General features: G+C 41.1%; 1 protein-coding gene across 1 annotated transcript in view; it reads left to right on the top strand.

Moving 5' to 3' along the window:
- The first annotated feature begins 740 nt into the window (after positions 1 to 740).
- Positions 741 to 15,664, top strand: part of PRICKLE1 (prickle planar cell polarity protein 1) — an 85,423-nt gene continuing 70,499 nt past the window's right edge. Inside the window, exon 1 of the mRNA XM_048926518.1 lies at positions 741 to 759. The gene's annotated coding sequence lies outside the window, so the exon portion shown is untranslated. The remainder of the gene's footprint in view (positions 760 to 15,664) is intronic.

Raw genomic sequence — 15,664 nt, 5'->3', positions numbered from 1 at the left:
CAATTCCAGGAACAGTGTACTCCAGGAACTCTTCTCCTCCTCTGCAGGAGGTCTGGTTCCTTGTAAGTCACACAATACCTGCTCACACATAGGTAAGCAATGGGTACCCTCAGCATCATCTTGTGAGAACACCAGCCAGCAACATCACTTTCACATTTGAAGTTTTCCACTGAAAAATAACAAAAATATACACGTATGCCCACACACATACATATGTCTCAGGTCACAGAGGTGCTAACTGGAGTCTGTGGGCTGGACTGGAAGGGACTCTGTTCTTTGGAACATTTGAACTGTTCATTCAGTAATTGGATGAGGCATGTGATGATATAAAGAAAAACATACAAACAGCACAACAAAAGAAGTGAGCTAAGGTTGTACGAGCATCTTAATTTTGGCATTTCCTAGCTTATATATGGCTTCAATTTCAATTTTATACGTTATTTTGTGATGAGAATTCCCATACTTCTCTTAAAGATATTTCTCGGCTGCAGCTTTCAGAAAAAATTGATTTGAAGGGCTCCTAAGAGGGTGCGCACCTTCCCCACTACACAATTGCTCCTGGATCCGAACCACAGTGACTGGATAGTTCAGTGTGTCACCATAACAACAGCTGAGTACTTCGGTTTAAGTATTTTTTCTCTCTTCTTCTGTTCAAGGAAGCATCAGCTGAGTCACAGATTTCACACTCTTATTCTGAAACAGGCCACAAAAACAATTCCTGTCCATGGTAGGTGATGAACCACTGGCCAACACCAAAGGGTAAGTCTGCTTAACTGTGCTACTATTGTCTGATCAGCTGAAATGTGTACTTTTGACACAGTGTTGTTACCTTTTGATTTAGGTACAATTTTTTACAATTTCATTTCCATTTCAAGCAAATCGTGAATCACCTTAAATAAATCCATCTATGTAACAGATTTGCTGTATCTATAGTTTCAGGGAGATTTCTTATTCTAGAGAGCACGTCTGCTCTCTAGATTTTCAGATGAGCTCTAAAATCTTGGTTCCTTTACAAACAATTCCTTTACTGGAATCAAATATGGGAAAATGTTTGATAATAAAAGATTTAATGGGAAAATGTTTGATAATAAAAGATTTAACTTGAAAAGCTCATACTATTCTAAGAAATTGTCAGATTCGTTTTATCACCAAAGGGTTTAAACCAAATCTAATGACAAAAGCAGTATTCTTATTTTCAAATTTTTAAAATGTCTTTGATAACCAAATTTTATTGATGTAAAAAAATAAAATTAATCAAAAATGTCCATCACCAATTATGTATAGAGCTCTCCTGGTATAACATACATCCTACAGGCAGCAGACACTAAGACTCACACAGAGACTGAGCTTGCTTCTGTAATTTGGATACTGAAGTATATAAATAATGTTGAAACACAGTGAGAAAAAAAAATCTCAAAGATACAAGACACAGTATAATGTAGAAGGCTTCTTCAGCTTTGTCAGATGAAAACATCCGGATTACCTTATGATGGAAGCAGTTCTGCCATTGTCTGTCAATATCCATACACGTCACAGGGCTGGGGTACAAGACAAAGTGTTCACAGAAATCATGTAAAAGCAGATGTGTCCCAAGTCCTTGTGCATCACACCACTTCTCTTGGTCAATTGCATAATAACAAGGATAATTTTTAGTGTTTGGTTTCAGACCCCCACTAGAAAGCCAGCAGAAAAACCTGAATGCTGAAATCTTGAAGAACTGCTTATACCTTTGAAAGTTCTTTTATGCTAGCTCAGATATCAAGTGTATATGTCAGTCAGTGAAATTCTAAATGATGTTCTCTAGCGTGAGTGGCTACGATGTAGACTGGCTAAGGCATAGATCAGCTCAACACAAATCCTCCTTTGGCTTCTACACAGCTGAGACCACAAGTGAACACCTGTAGGAGGATTATGTACAGATGTCTTCAAGGATTCAAAGAAAAAAGAGCATTAAGAAAAAGAAGGCGCTCTGTATTCAGGAGACTGTATTTGGACTGCTTCAGTCACCAGAGCACTGCAGAAGTCAGATGGATTTGTCATCCAGGAAGCCACAAGCGCTAACTCTGCTAAACACTGTGAACCACCGCCATGCCTTGCCTCATTTCCTGGTTGGAAACAGCATTTGATTAAGTAACTGAGAAGATAAATTAATTAAAATATAAGAAAATATTTTACAAGACTGTAGAAATGTTCTATCCCAAAACTGGTTGTGTAGATCTAGAAATGATTTACACAAATAGGGTTCATTCACTGCCATCTTTCAAGAAAGATCAGAACTCTTAAAAAACATAATGCAATAGATATACTCACAACTATTTTTTAAGATAGACCAATTTGTTCATAACTTGTGACTTTGAAAGAGCATCTGGATCTCTAGAACAAGTTACACTCTTTTGGATCTGGATCTAAAAGCACTTTCAATCCTGATGTTGACTTGTGAGCACAGTGCTCAGACAAAATGCAGTGCCAGTAGCATTCCTTTTATTTACATGCTTTGATACAATCATATATTAGCTCATCCAGAAGAATGCTCAGAAGGTATTACTGACAATGTTTCTGCACTATCTACTTATTTGGTGGCAATTTGACTAAAAATAATTCATCCCAGACATGGTCTTGGTTAAAGTAGTTAAAAATATAGGGCAAGCTTGTCTGGATGAGACAGAGATTACCAGGGGCATATTGAAGCATGCTCAATCAAAGTTTAGAATATTAGTGAGATTTCCATGGAAATAAAAGTTTCTTATCTTTTCCAGAAAAACTGCAAAGGAACTGTAGGAAATGTGATCTGATTTCAAAGAAGGATGCTGCAAATACAATTCTTTGAAATTCCTTCTGTATCTGACTCCCTGTTCATCTTACAATTTCCCTTATTGCACAGGCTGATATGAAGCTTTCCACACTAAACAATGTAACTTCAGCAGTACATTAACAGAGCCATCCAACTCCTAAAATAAACAAAATAAAATAGTGTCAGTGAACTCCACTCTTCCTCAGGAAATCCTTTAAAGAATGACAAGCAAGGGCTTTCTGTTACCAACAGATCTGCTGGATGTGACTGCAGGACAAGGTTTTGCACTTGGGCCGGAGGAATCCCAGACATTTATACAGACTGGAAGGAGAAGTCCTTGTGAGCAGCCCTGCAGAGAAGGACCTGGGGGTCTTGATGGATGAAAAACTAACATGAGCCAGCAGTGTGCCCTTGCGGCTCAGAAAGCAAATGGGATCCTGGGCTCCATCAGAAGAGGGGTGGCAGCAGGGACAGGGAGGTGATTGTCCCCCTCTACTCTGCTCTTGTGAGGCCCCATCTGGGCTACTGCCCCCAGGTCTGGGGCCCCCAGTACAAGAAAGATAGGGAGCTGTTAGAGACAGTCCAGATGAGAGCTGGAGCACCTCCCCTAGACAGGCTTGTTCAGCCTGGAGAAAAAAAGGCTGCGGGGTGACCTCATTGCAGCCTTTCAGTACCTAAAGGGAGTCTATGAACAGCAGGGGAGTCAACTCTTTGAAAGGGTAGATAACTGCAGGACAAGGGGAAATGGTTTTAAGTCGAGGGAGGGAAGGTTTAAGTTGGATGTCAGGGGGAAGTTCTTTACTATGAGAGTGGTAAAGTGCTGAAACAGGCTGCCCAGAGAGGCTGTGGATGCCCCGTCCATCCCTGCAGGTGTTCAAGGCCAGGTTGGACGGGGCCCTGGGCAGCCTGGTCTAGTATTGAATGGGGAGGTTGGTGGCCCTGCATGTGGCAGGGGGGTTGGAGATTCATGATATTCATGATCCTCGAGGTCTGCTCCAACCTGGGCCATTCTGTGATTCTGTGATTCTGTAACTAAAATATTCTGTTTTACTGATCAGAACGAGGCTGACATGCCTGTGCATGGTTGTGAGTTCTGACCACCACACTTTTTACTCCTCCATACCACACACTGGTGAGAGTCCTGACAAGAGACTGTTGAAAATTGACAACAGGGGGGGAAATATCATTTTCTGAGGGGAAAATTGCTTGACCTGTGCAATGCTGTTTGCCCTTGTAGTGCTGATGGCCAGTAACTCAGTGCTCTCAGAGGCCACGGTTCATTCTATTCACAACAAGAAATACAACATCAAAATCCCAGATTAGATGTCTTCAACAGACATGAGTTCAGAAACTTGTTCTTCAATGATGGTGTTGGTGGCAGTGTTAATACGTGAAGGAGGACAAGGCGTAACAGGGAGATTTTTCTTATTATGCCCTACTCCCATATCCTCCTTAATATTTCTTTAAAATCCCAAGCATGCATTTCTCTTCATTATGAAAAATGCATTTTAGGCTTAATTTAAGGCCTAAAACTGAAATACTGCTTACTGTAATGCTTTCTTGAATCTTATTAACTTATGAACTCTTGGTGGGTTGCCCAGCACTCAGAGCATATTTTTTGTTATTTTCCAACCTACATCAAAGTGTTGGTTTCAAGGGCTCGAGGTATTTTTTTTCTGTAGTTTTCAGTAAGTGAAAGCTTCGAGAATAATCTTCTAATGCTAGTCATGTGTGCTATAACTGCATTTCTCTCTTTATGCTAACCTTAGCAGTTCCTCTGTGCATAACCCACAGGGGAAACAGTACTCCAGCACTAGACACAAGTGATACTCTGGTCATCTGATATAATTTCTTCTCGAAACCTTGGGAAGTCAGGAGTCCCATAGCCAAAATGTTCCTCTTACAACAGCTCAAAGACAGTAGTGGATTCCAGTTGAACTCCAGGGCACTGCAGTAAGCATGACATGAAGTTTTTCTTCAGATAGTCACTCCTACACCCCTACATGCAGTAGAACTATCACACCCACATGCAGCAGAACTACATGTGAAGAGCACGTATAAATGCAGTTTGCTCTGCGTCTGGCAGCATTCATACTTGAAGATGAATCACAAATAATATGGATTTAATGCAAGTGCATGTTTCTGATGGTGGCCAGCCTTCCTTTGTCTCTTATAATGCCAAGCTGTATGACCAGCCCTTTCCCCCCATGAAACAGATGAAGCCACAGCCACAGGGTATATATACTGCTGATAGGATTTGGAAGGCTTTGTGAGCTGCATATCTAAGACTCCAAACTCTACTTCAGTTTGTCTTGGACAACATGTAGTTGATCACCAGCCACGTGTGTTCTGAACCACACAGGGCAAAAATTCTCTAAATAATGGTCTCTGTCCTGCAGTGTCCCCTAATCCATCCCTGCTGCAATGCTGCTCAGTCAGGGATGAAGGAGCACAGAAAGCCCCTCTGCCGGCTGGGCAGGAGCAGGACCACTGCTGCACGCTGCACAACATCAGCAATGTCTTTGTCCATATTCAGCTGCTGCTCAAACCCAAAACCGGCACATATTTTGCAACTGCATTTTGCCTCAGCTTTTTCTGGAAAAAAACTTGAGAGCAGGAGAGCAGATTTTGATTCTTTTTACCACGATTCCTGTCCTGGCTGGAAGCAAAGCTCCTTTTTATAACATTTTCAGATGCACTGCATGGCTAATGGTACAGGGAAGACTTCAAGTAGCAGCTCACAATGACACCAGCAGTTCTGAATATTTACTGCCTCAGCAGGAGGCTGCAAATCCAACCCAGCAAGCCAGCAGCTCTACTCTCAGCAAACAAACACTCTGCCTTCACTTCCCAAGGGATCAGAGCTCCTCAGCCTCTGGCCTGTGCTTTGTACAGAAATAAAATACTTACATCTGTGAGCCCCAGAGGTCTGTTTGACTACAAGCCATCCTAGAAGCAACCTGGGGTGGATTGAAATAATGGGATTGCTGTATGTTTGTAAATGAGACAGAGGAGCCACAGCAGCTTTCTAATACAGATCTTGGATTAAGGGCAGGTTTGCTAGCAACAAGCAGTGTGGACACAGGGCTTGCTCCCTGGTGTTACCACAAAATATAGACATATGCTTGAGAGAAGATGGGAGGGAACAATTTTACCATCTGTTGTTCAGCTTAGTCAGCAATTTTAGTACATGTTGGGTTATTCTACATTATGTGCATTGTATTGTACATCTCATTTTGCACTGCAGCTTCGAAGAAACATGGTTCTTGATTCAACTGGAGCCAAAGGCACCCTCAAGTGACCCCAAAGGCAGGGGCAATAACAAAGACAACAGCTAATCCTGAAGCACATTAATGCTGAGCCCTCTTGGTAGTTCAGTCTGCATCAGGATGAGAGGATTTGGCTACAAGCAGTTTGTGGAAGTATGGCTCTTTCAGAAACAGTAACCTGTTGAACTCTCCCCAATTAGTAATCAATCAGACTTCTTTCATTCTTCTGAATTACAGGTAGTGGCACAAAAGGGAGTGAGAAATCCATACCAACACTTTACATCAATTAATTCCAATAGAGCCTAGGAGTTTATGTGTTACTAAACATGCTGAAAGGTTACAGCAAAACCTCTTGAAGAGATGCGTGAGATATTCTAACTAATTATTTTGTTTCTACACCAATCCTTAGTTTCTTTCACAATTTTATCTGGCATTAAATCATTCCTTAATTTTTCTAAAATTGCGCAGCTTTTTAGGACTGACAAGGTATCTTCTATTAATAATGATGCAGTGGCATCAGTAATAATGCAGGATGTACTGTGGCCCCTTCATTACAACAGCCAAAAGCTGCATGTGCCTCTGACTTCAGTGTAATGCTTCTACTCACCAAGGGAAGGTGTTCACAAGCCAGCTCATGATGGTTTGTTGGTCTGTAGCACTGGAAGTTCTGATTTCAGACAAAGTCTGAAAAGACAGTGTCTTACTATTTACTCTGCCATTAATCTCAATCTTGACAGGCTTGTAAATAAGCCCCAGTGAAGGATAACATTTCTATTACGTCCATTTTACTGATGAGGAAAGGTGGGCAGAAGTGCTGGTGCACAGATTCTAAGACTTGCTTCATGGGCTTTTAGGAGTAAGACTTCAGCATTCATTGCTATGTCTCACAGACAGGAAAGCAGATTGTCAAAAGACTGCTGTCAAAAGACTGCAGCTCCTGGCCCCGTGTCTTCTGAGGCCTGGATAAAATGCAGACTTCAGCTGCTCCTATCTATTATTTGTGTATTTATGGGGTGTCAGTCTCTGCAGCACCAAGAGAGCAGACTAGCCCGAGGCTTCAGACTCGGCATCCAAACAGAGTTCAGAACCCAGGAATTCCTCCCTTCCATTCCCATGCTCCATCTCCTTCTCTGCAAGACATGGAAATAACAACGAAGCCCATGCCGCTGTAATCTCTAGGACATTTTCATCTGTATAATAGATGGAAGTGTTCTGTCACTGCTGCCACTAAATGTTTACTCATCTTGTCAACATTTCTACAAGAATTTTATGATACAAAAGAGCAGTGCTGCAATCCTATAAATCAGGAGACTTATTTCAGGGTTGCCACAAGAAGGCAACTGCATTCCACTTCCCTGGTATGGACAAGAAGGAGTAAGAGAAATAGCAGGAACAGAAAACATACGTTAGCATTTGGCCACCTCTGTGCCTTGCTCAGCAAGTGCTCTTCATTTTCTTACTTCAGTGCTCCTTGTTTAAGACAAAAAGTAAAAAATGCAGCTTGAGGAAGGAGCGAGGTAGTGGAAGAAGGGAACAACTGGCTTTTCTTTTTATTATTCGTTTGTTGTCCTTAGTGATTATCTTCTTTAGTAATAAAAAAATCATGTTGTGAGCAACAGAGGTGACCTTTTCTACAAGTCTTGCATCTTACAGGGATGTGGGAACCTCAAATCAAAATCTGCTGAGAAACCTAGGAAACTTAAAACCTTTATTCTCTCTCTTGCCTAACCCAGGGTTAAAAACAAGAGGACCAAGGGTCTCCTAACTGAACATAATCTGACTGTCTCTGAGATAGCTATCAGTATTCCTTTTCCAGTTAATAGCTAGAAATAGGCATCTTGGCTAGTGGCAGGAGCATAAAACTTTGTTTTTTCTTTTTCTCCAGAGGTTATTGAAGGGGTTTTGATGGCCACCTGTACTACAGTCCTCACCATTTCTGGATTAAGAACACAAGGCATGCAGTATACAGACCTTTCCTTCATGTGCTTGAAATAAATATCATAGCTTATCATTTTGCCGTTCTCAGCCCTAACAGCCCAGCTCCGTGGGTATGGCTCAGCCACAATTTCTCCTCCATGTACCAGAGCCAACAGCCAAAGCTCCACAGAGCTTTCTGAGCTCTTCGGTCCCCCTGCTAGCTTCTCTACGTTCTTTGCTCTCACCTAAGCACTCATCACCATCCATAGCTCTCGGCAGCTGGTGGCCCTGATAAAACAGGTCAGCTGCTGAAATTCTTCAGATAACTTTTGACAGTCCATTTGGATCAGCAGTCTCCAGGAGTAGTGCATTTCTGAAAGCCACACTCAGTTTATACCCCAGTGCAAATGGCTAATGTTCAAATATGTCAAACAGCTCAGGATTAACTGTACTGGAAAGTATGAATTTAATTTCCTCTGTTTAAGAATTAGAAGAGAAGCTTGTTTTCAAACTTCACATTGAAGAATAGTAATTTCATTTTACTTTAGGGTTGTTGGGGAGTGGGGGTTGGTGCCATGTAAGGTATTAATTCACCGACATTTTTAAGCGCACACAGTTTTAAACAAATCAGTATCCCTAAGACAGTAAAAACGTGGATATTGAGCTATACTTGTGTAGGCAAGACCTAGAAGTCTGAAAAATCATTTCTGGTTTGCTTGTTTGTTGTTTTTTTTTCTGCACAGAAATAAAAGCAAAAGCAAAACAATTGCATCTTTAGAAGCTATTCATGCAGTGCCTAATGACTTGACACTGAACTGCGGCACTGTCTTGATAAACTTTCTTTCCAAGGTACTGCTTGGTTTTACTGCAGGACAGAAAGAAAGCAAGCAAGGGAGAAAGATTGACACAGGGCTGTGTGAGAGGCCAGGCTCCCCAGTGGCACAGAGTGGCAGCAGCCTTCCCTGGGACCCGGCCCCAGTGACATAGTGTGTCTTTTCATTAGAAGAAAACTGCTTTTAAAGGCATCACAGCAAATCCTGAAGGACACTCTGACTTTCAAAATGGGACCACAGACAGTTACTGTTTAACACCAAAATGTTATTAATTAGATGAACATTACATTTAAATAGCAAGAAAACACTTGAAGCCATTGCAAAAATTATTTTCTTTGCTGCATCTTTTCTGTCATGTTACTTTTCTTTAAGAAGGAGTTTTGCACCGGATCAAAGGTGCAAAAACAGCCAGAAACATAAACGGCAGTTTGGTTGCTCAGTACCACTCTGTGCTCTCAGCACTGACATCACCAACCAATGTTTACTCCTGAATAATCACTTTCTTTTTCACTGCCCAAAGATCCAAAAAGTGCTGCGGGAAGAAAGCACAGAGTTCTGTGTTTGTGACACCAGTCTGCTCCCACAGCAACCCGTGTCATCTTACATGTAACATCTTGGGCTAAATCCTGCTCTTAATTACACTTGATTCATGCTGTTGGCTTGCATACTTCTGCAGAAATTTAAGAGATGAGAGATATCTATTGCACGACTATTCTGGATACAGCTTTGCTCCCATACAAACTACACTGCATCATTTCAAAGAAGTTGCTCCTGATTTATATTAGTTTACCATATATCAGGTTCAAGCATGAAAATTATCAGGAAGTACTAGAGCCTTATTCAAAATACAAATATTTTCCCTCATTAATCAAAAAAGGTTGTGGAAAAAGTAAAGAAGCTACTTTATATTTGCTGATATGTGGGAACATTTGCCCGAGCACTAAATCCTCCTTTAAAGAAAAATAACATGTGCTAAAGCTTTAAAAGGAGTCCAAACAGAGGATTAATTGAGGAGATTGATTTCAGGTTTCTCCACCCTGGTTTAATAGGCTTTTTCCCAACCGAGTTTTGGGGAGTTCAGTATTTTAAACCACTTTCTCTTTACAGCAGTATGGAAGAAATCTGGGAACTGATTTACTGTGAGGATTTTCCATTGTACTCAGTGGGCATTCTGTACTGCTTTTTTATGTGCACTTTCTAGCTAGTATGAATCTGTTACGTTTTATACTTTGCATCTACTGGTATCATATATCTTACTTAGACAGTAAATACGGAAGAGCTGGAGCCTGTGTTAAAAAAAAAAAAAAAAAAAAGAAAGCCATTTTGTGCTGATATTTTACTGAAATGTGCAGCTCTTGCTTTCAGGTTGCCTGGGACCATAAACTTGCACATACACTGCTGTGCTTTAGGGCTGCTGTGTGCTAGCTGAGCAGCCCAGAATCAGATCAAATCCCAGAACTAAAAATCTGCCATCATATATGCAGCATTCGGCCACAGCCTAAATCCTGGTTTGGTTTTGCATCACGAAGGTGCAAGTCCTTCATCAGTCACGCTCTTTCTGAGCTGGTCTAATTCCAGACATTCACTCTTAAGACCAGCAGGAGCCAAAACAGAGAGGAAACATCTCCTTCCAGCTGAGGATGGGCTCCGTGTCCCTCCAACAGACAGCCAGGCCGTGGGCACATGGCAGGTGGGGCTGAGCAGCTGGAGGCAGACATTTCTCCAGCCCCCCGCTCATGGAAGCCCTGGCATGGAGCAGCCTGGTCCTGCTGCACTGCAGCTCTGTTTGCAGCACTGCTCCTGCTCTGTGCGCTGCGGTGTAACTCGGAGCAGCCAGGCGCTCCAGGCCAGCTCCTTGGCTGCACTACAGACCACACACCTAGCAGGCTCTGCCTTCAGCTAGCAGCAGCTACAGAGACTCAAAAACCAGGAGGGAAACATGCTTTCCTTAGCAGCCAGATTTTTAATTGCGAAAATGTTCTACCAAGCTTATTTAAGCCACGGGAGATGAAAACAGCAGGCGAGGGAGCAGCTCCCCAGAAGAGTATCCCAGGCACACCCCTTTCTCCCTAGAAACAGATATGCCCACATCATGGCCAGAATTTGCTGACACTGTGATGCAAAGCACATGATCTGGCCCTTGCACTACATTTTCTGTCAAAGCTGTACCTAGAATTTATGAAACTCTGGTGATTTTTTTTTCTCTCCGTTCTGTTTTAGATCAGGCTGAGAATTCATCTGAGCATTCAGAGATTTTTAATATCTTAGGTTTTTGGCTAAGCAGATATAACGCTTTATTATTTTCCCATATTGCAGGCTTTCCAAAATGTACTGCATTTGTAAGCATAAGTGTATGGAGAGGGAGAGAAAAAGGGTAATTATACATGCTATCTCTTCTTATCAAAGCTGCATGTTGGAAAAGAGGGAGAAATTGAAGACAAAATGAGAATAAAATTTATTGCAGACACCATTTCTCATTTTAGTGGCTGAATGTCTTCCAAGTAAGTTTCCTTTCCCAAACTTTGTGAATTCAGAGACTGTGTAAGATACATCTTGTAGGCAAGAATTTATTTTTTTTCAGTGCAAGAAATAATATTTCCAGTCTAACTCAAATAACAGGAAAAAATGGGTTCAGCCATATATCTGAGAACTACAGCTGCATTATGACTGTGCAGAGAACTTTAGATTCCTGACCTGCCTATAGAAACCAGCTGGGGAAAAAAGAAAGGGAAAAAAAAAAGAAAAGAAAAGACCATTTCTACAGGAACTTGAAGTAATGTGGACTTAGTGGTAGTTCCCATTTATTCTCCAAAAGCTATAGCATGTTCTCCTTCCCCCAGGGCATATATTAGTGATCTCCAAGGAGTCTTTGTCTGTCTTATTACACACCAGAACCCTGAACCAATATTTGCCTGCTGCCATCAGCTTCGAGCACCCAGAAGTGCACCCAAAATGAAGAAATCTAAGTGAAGGACTTCCTCATTCCTTGCTCTGAATGTTATGGGGACCTCCACTGCCTGAACACTTGTCATGATTTCCCAGGTACTGGAGGATATGACAAAACCACTGTGATTATCCAGGCTGGTTCTTGAGATCATAAAGACTGTGATACTTCCTTGAGTGTAGTTAGTACTTGAACTAGAACCTGCTTATCGAGAAAGCTCTTGAACATGGCAATTATCCCATGCTGGAGAATAGACTGAACAAATCATTCCGTTGGTTGCTTGAAACACAGTAAAAACTAACATCAAATCAGTTTCATCTTTCATCCATTGGACTTGGCAAAAGTTTTATCAGCTGGGCTGCAAAGTCCTTTTGCTACTGATACAGGTGTTTATTGCTAGGTCAGACTATCCCTTAATTTTCTCTTTATTTAACTAAATAGATTTTAGCTGCTTTTCCACTCACTGATTCTTGCGATTTTTTCCCTGATTCCCTCAGCCTCTTAATACCTTCTTTGAATTGCATTTTTTTTTTCCTTCATGCATTTTGTTTGATGTTAACAGCTTAATTTTTAAAGCACGAACTTCAAATGTTATTGACATGGACTCTTGAAAATACTTTTTTTGTGCATAACAAACGCAGCTGCCATCATTACTTACATCTGCACTACAAGAAATGTTTATGAATGTTGTCAAGTTCTTCCTTCTCTGTGACAATGGCTTTAAAGTCTAATATCTCCATTTCAGAAGTGACCACTTTTTCAGTTAGATAACTCATCCAATTTTTTTTGGTGTTTCAGCATTGATAGCTCAGACACTGTCAATGTATGCCATTCAGCTTTCAATCCCCTGAAGTAATATGTTGTTTTTCCTGATATAATATATGTTAATGCAGAGGAGTTGATTGTGTTACATGAGATTTATGTTGCAGTGGACCATTTCAGGCACATTATCTTTTCACTGCCTCATAAGCATTGAAGATTCTTTGCTTCTGAGTAATCTGCCATGTAGCAATGCTCTTTCCAGTTATGTCCTCTTCATCCTTACCCTGTAGGTTTGAAGCAAATTTAAAAACAGTCATGTGGAAGGATTCATTCTGCTTTATGATATTGACTCGGCAGAATTTATACCCAGGAACGAGTAACCAATTCTTCCTCTTTCCCTGTGTAATGCTGCAATATCAGAAAGCCAGCTTTTTAGCAGAGGGGCTGGGTGCACTGATGTCCCACGTTAAACTCAAACCTAAAGCTCACATTTGGTGTAAAACAGAACCTCTATGTGATGCATGATCTTTCACACACATCTCTGGGTTTGTCCTAACACAACATTCATGTCTCAATCTGCAGATTTTGTCCACAGAATTTGATCCTTATTATGTGCTTATATGGAGGGGTGAGAAATGCATAACCAGGACGAAACACTCAGGAAGTTAGCAAACCTTGCAGTCTGGAGACAGCTGCTTTAATTTACAGGTAGAGAAAGTAGAGAAAGAGGTTATCTGTGAAAGAGAAGTAACAGTTTGGAAGTTCCCTACTGCTGACTAGAGCAACAATAGGACAATACAGGGGACATTGTGAGGAACTCAGGAGGCTCTGCCTGCATTTTTGTCTTGGAGGGTATTCTTTACATATTTTCTTTAATCATGGTCTTAGCAACTGGATTAGCAGCCTTGCATCTTTCCTGATTGCTGTACTTCTCAAAGAAATTGTACTGGTATGTTTTACATCTTTTCAGTTCTGGAAGTCCTATGACAGGATCTCTCTGTGACTAGGATCCTGCCTGAGAGGCACAAAGACACACGTGCATCTCAGGGAGTCAGGAGCAGAGCCCCAGAGAGCAGAGCTCTTCACCATGATCATGTACAACCAGGAACCAGAACAATCCAGTCCAGTACCTCCAACAATATCCCAGAATGGGCTTGATTTCATCAGTTGTTTCAAGTTTTATGTCAACTGTTTCATTTCACTCTCCTTGAATGTATTTACTGACATACTTTCTTCTCACCTTCCGCTACACCTTCTGCAAGTCTGGTACACTGAGGAAGCGTTGCTTTGCACAATGACAGCAATTCAAAGGTGTCTGTGCACAAGGTCAGCCTTTCCCATGTGAATGAAATTCAAGAGGAGCAAGAAAGGCTCAGGAAGGCAAGGCCAGAAATCCCTGATGGTGAGCAGAGCAGCCTGCAAGGTTGCAGGCAAAATTTTGCAGCCAGCTCTCGCTGTTTTGAGCATGAACTGTGGCTGAATATCTGAGAGCAGAGTTTGTCACTCTAACAGGTTTCCTGGATTCCTAGAGGGAAAATAGTTGTTCCTGGATTGTCAGTGCAAAGTAAAGCACTAATTGTACCACTGCTTTATACACGTTTTACATTACTCTTACATATTGCCTTGCACATGAAGCAAATCAAATCCATATCAGGCCTCCAGAGAAACTAAATGCAGGGGCTTAACTTTACATTTTGAAAATAGTCTACTCAGATTTAAAATGAATAAATGATGTAATTAAACAACGTAAAGGAGGATATTTGTCTTCTGCTCCATTTCTGTGAACAGTAAATCAGAGCTCAGCGAGCTCCTGATTTTGCTACTGGATAAAAGAAGAGGGACTTTGTAGACGCTTCTGTGGGCAAGCAAGTTCCCCAGATCATTACAGTGAGAGGAATGAAAAGGATCCCCATTCACATGTGCAAAGGAAAATACTGCTTTCTAAGTATGAAGGAAACGTACTGAAACATTTTCCTAAATTCTGCAATTGTTGCAACAAGTTTAAGTGCATTGACTCAGGTGCTTTCCTCTGATGAGACTGAATGTGTACAGAATAAAATCAGGTTGCACTGTAGGGAGCCTCAAAACAACCCAAGGAGCCCAGTCAGCTCCAGTCAGTCTTGAGAGAATTTCTTTCCTAATTAATTTAAAATGACCAAGCGTGAATTTGCCAAATTCTGCTTCACTGACTCCAGTGTTTTGACTTTCTGAGTTTCTGTTAGATCGGGTTTAACCGTATAAAATGTATGCAAGGAAACATAAGGCTTATTTAGCTGACAGACTGGGAGACTTGACATATTTCCGTGTCAACCCTGACAGATAGATAGGCAGTGCCTGAGAAAATGACACCTAGAAAGGAACAAGGATGCCTTTTTACATCCAGGACCTCAGCCTACTTCATCGCTGACATTTCACAGGAGCAATTAATACACAAGGAGCCTTTCATGACGAAGAATGAAGAAGTACAAAACTTTGGCAACGCTCCCCTCTCGCTTGACCTGGAGAGAGACTTGGTGATAAAGGGAACAAATTGTGTTGTGACACTCCAGGGAAGAGAACAAAACAGAAAAAAAAATAGATCCGTGCTTAATTATAAACTGTTTGGGTTGCACGTTCTGTGAAGATGCGTGGTATCTGGATCTGGGGGAAAAAGAGCAAGCTCCCAAACACTGCAAATATTTCTGATATTCAGAAATGCTGCCCACTCATTACCCATTTTCCTTCTGTTGGATTTCTGGCTCTTCACCATCTCCAGAAAACATCCTTTGATTTATTTACTTGTGGCTTTTATGTTTCTGTGAACTCCCATGTTACCAATGTTTTCTGAAAATGTATTTCCAACTCACTTCAAATTGTTAGAGGAAGCACAATTTTATTTTGTCTGTATATACAGTGGCAGCACAGTGCCTTTACTCAGGAAGACAACACAAACAGTGCCAGGCAGCTTATTACACGGAAACACAAATAATTTGAATGAAGAATATGAAATACTGAAAATGAGACATGCATTTAAAACATAGAAAGTGAGGCCATTATTAATATAAATCTGATCATTTTTTGCTTTGTTTTGGTTCTGTGGGTTTTTTTTACCTCTGTATTTTCCTCAAAAATTACTTTCAACAAATATTGAAAACCATTCACTGATTGA

This window comes from Lagopus muta, chromosome 1 (assembly GCF_023343835.1).
Source record: "Lagopus muta isolate bLagMut1 chromosome 1, bLagMut1 primary, whole genome shotgun sequence".
Classification (NCBI taxonomy): domain Eukaryota; kingdom Metazoa; phylum Chordata; class Aves; order Galliformes; family Phasianidae; genus Lagopus; species Lagopus muta.
This window is presented reverse-complemented; position numbering and strand designations above follow the sequence as displayed.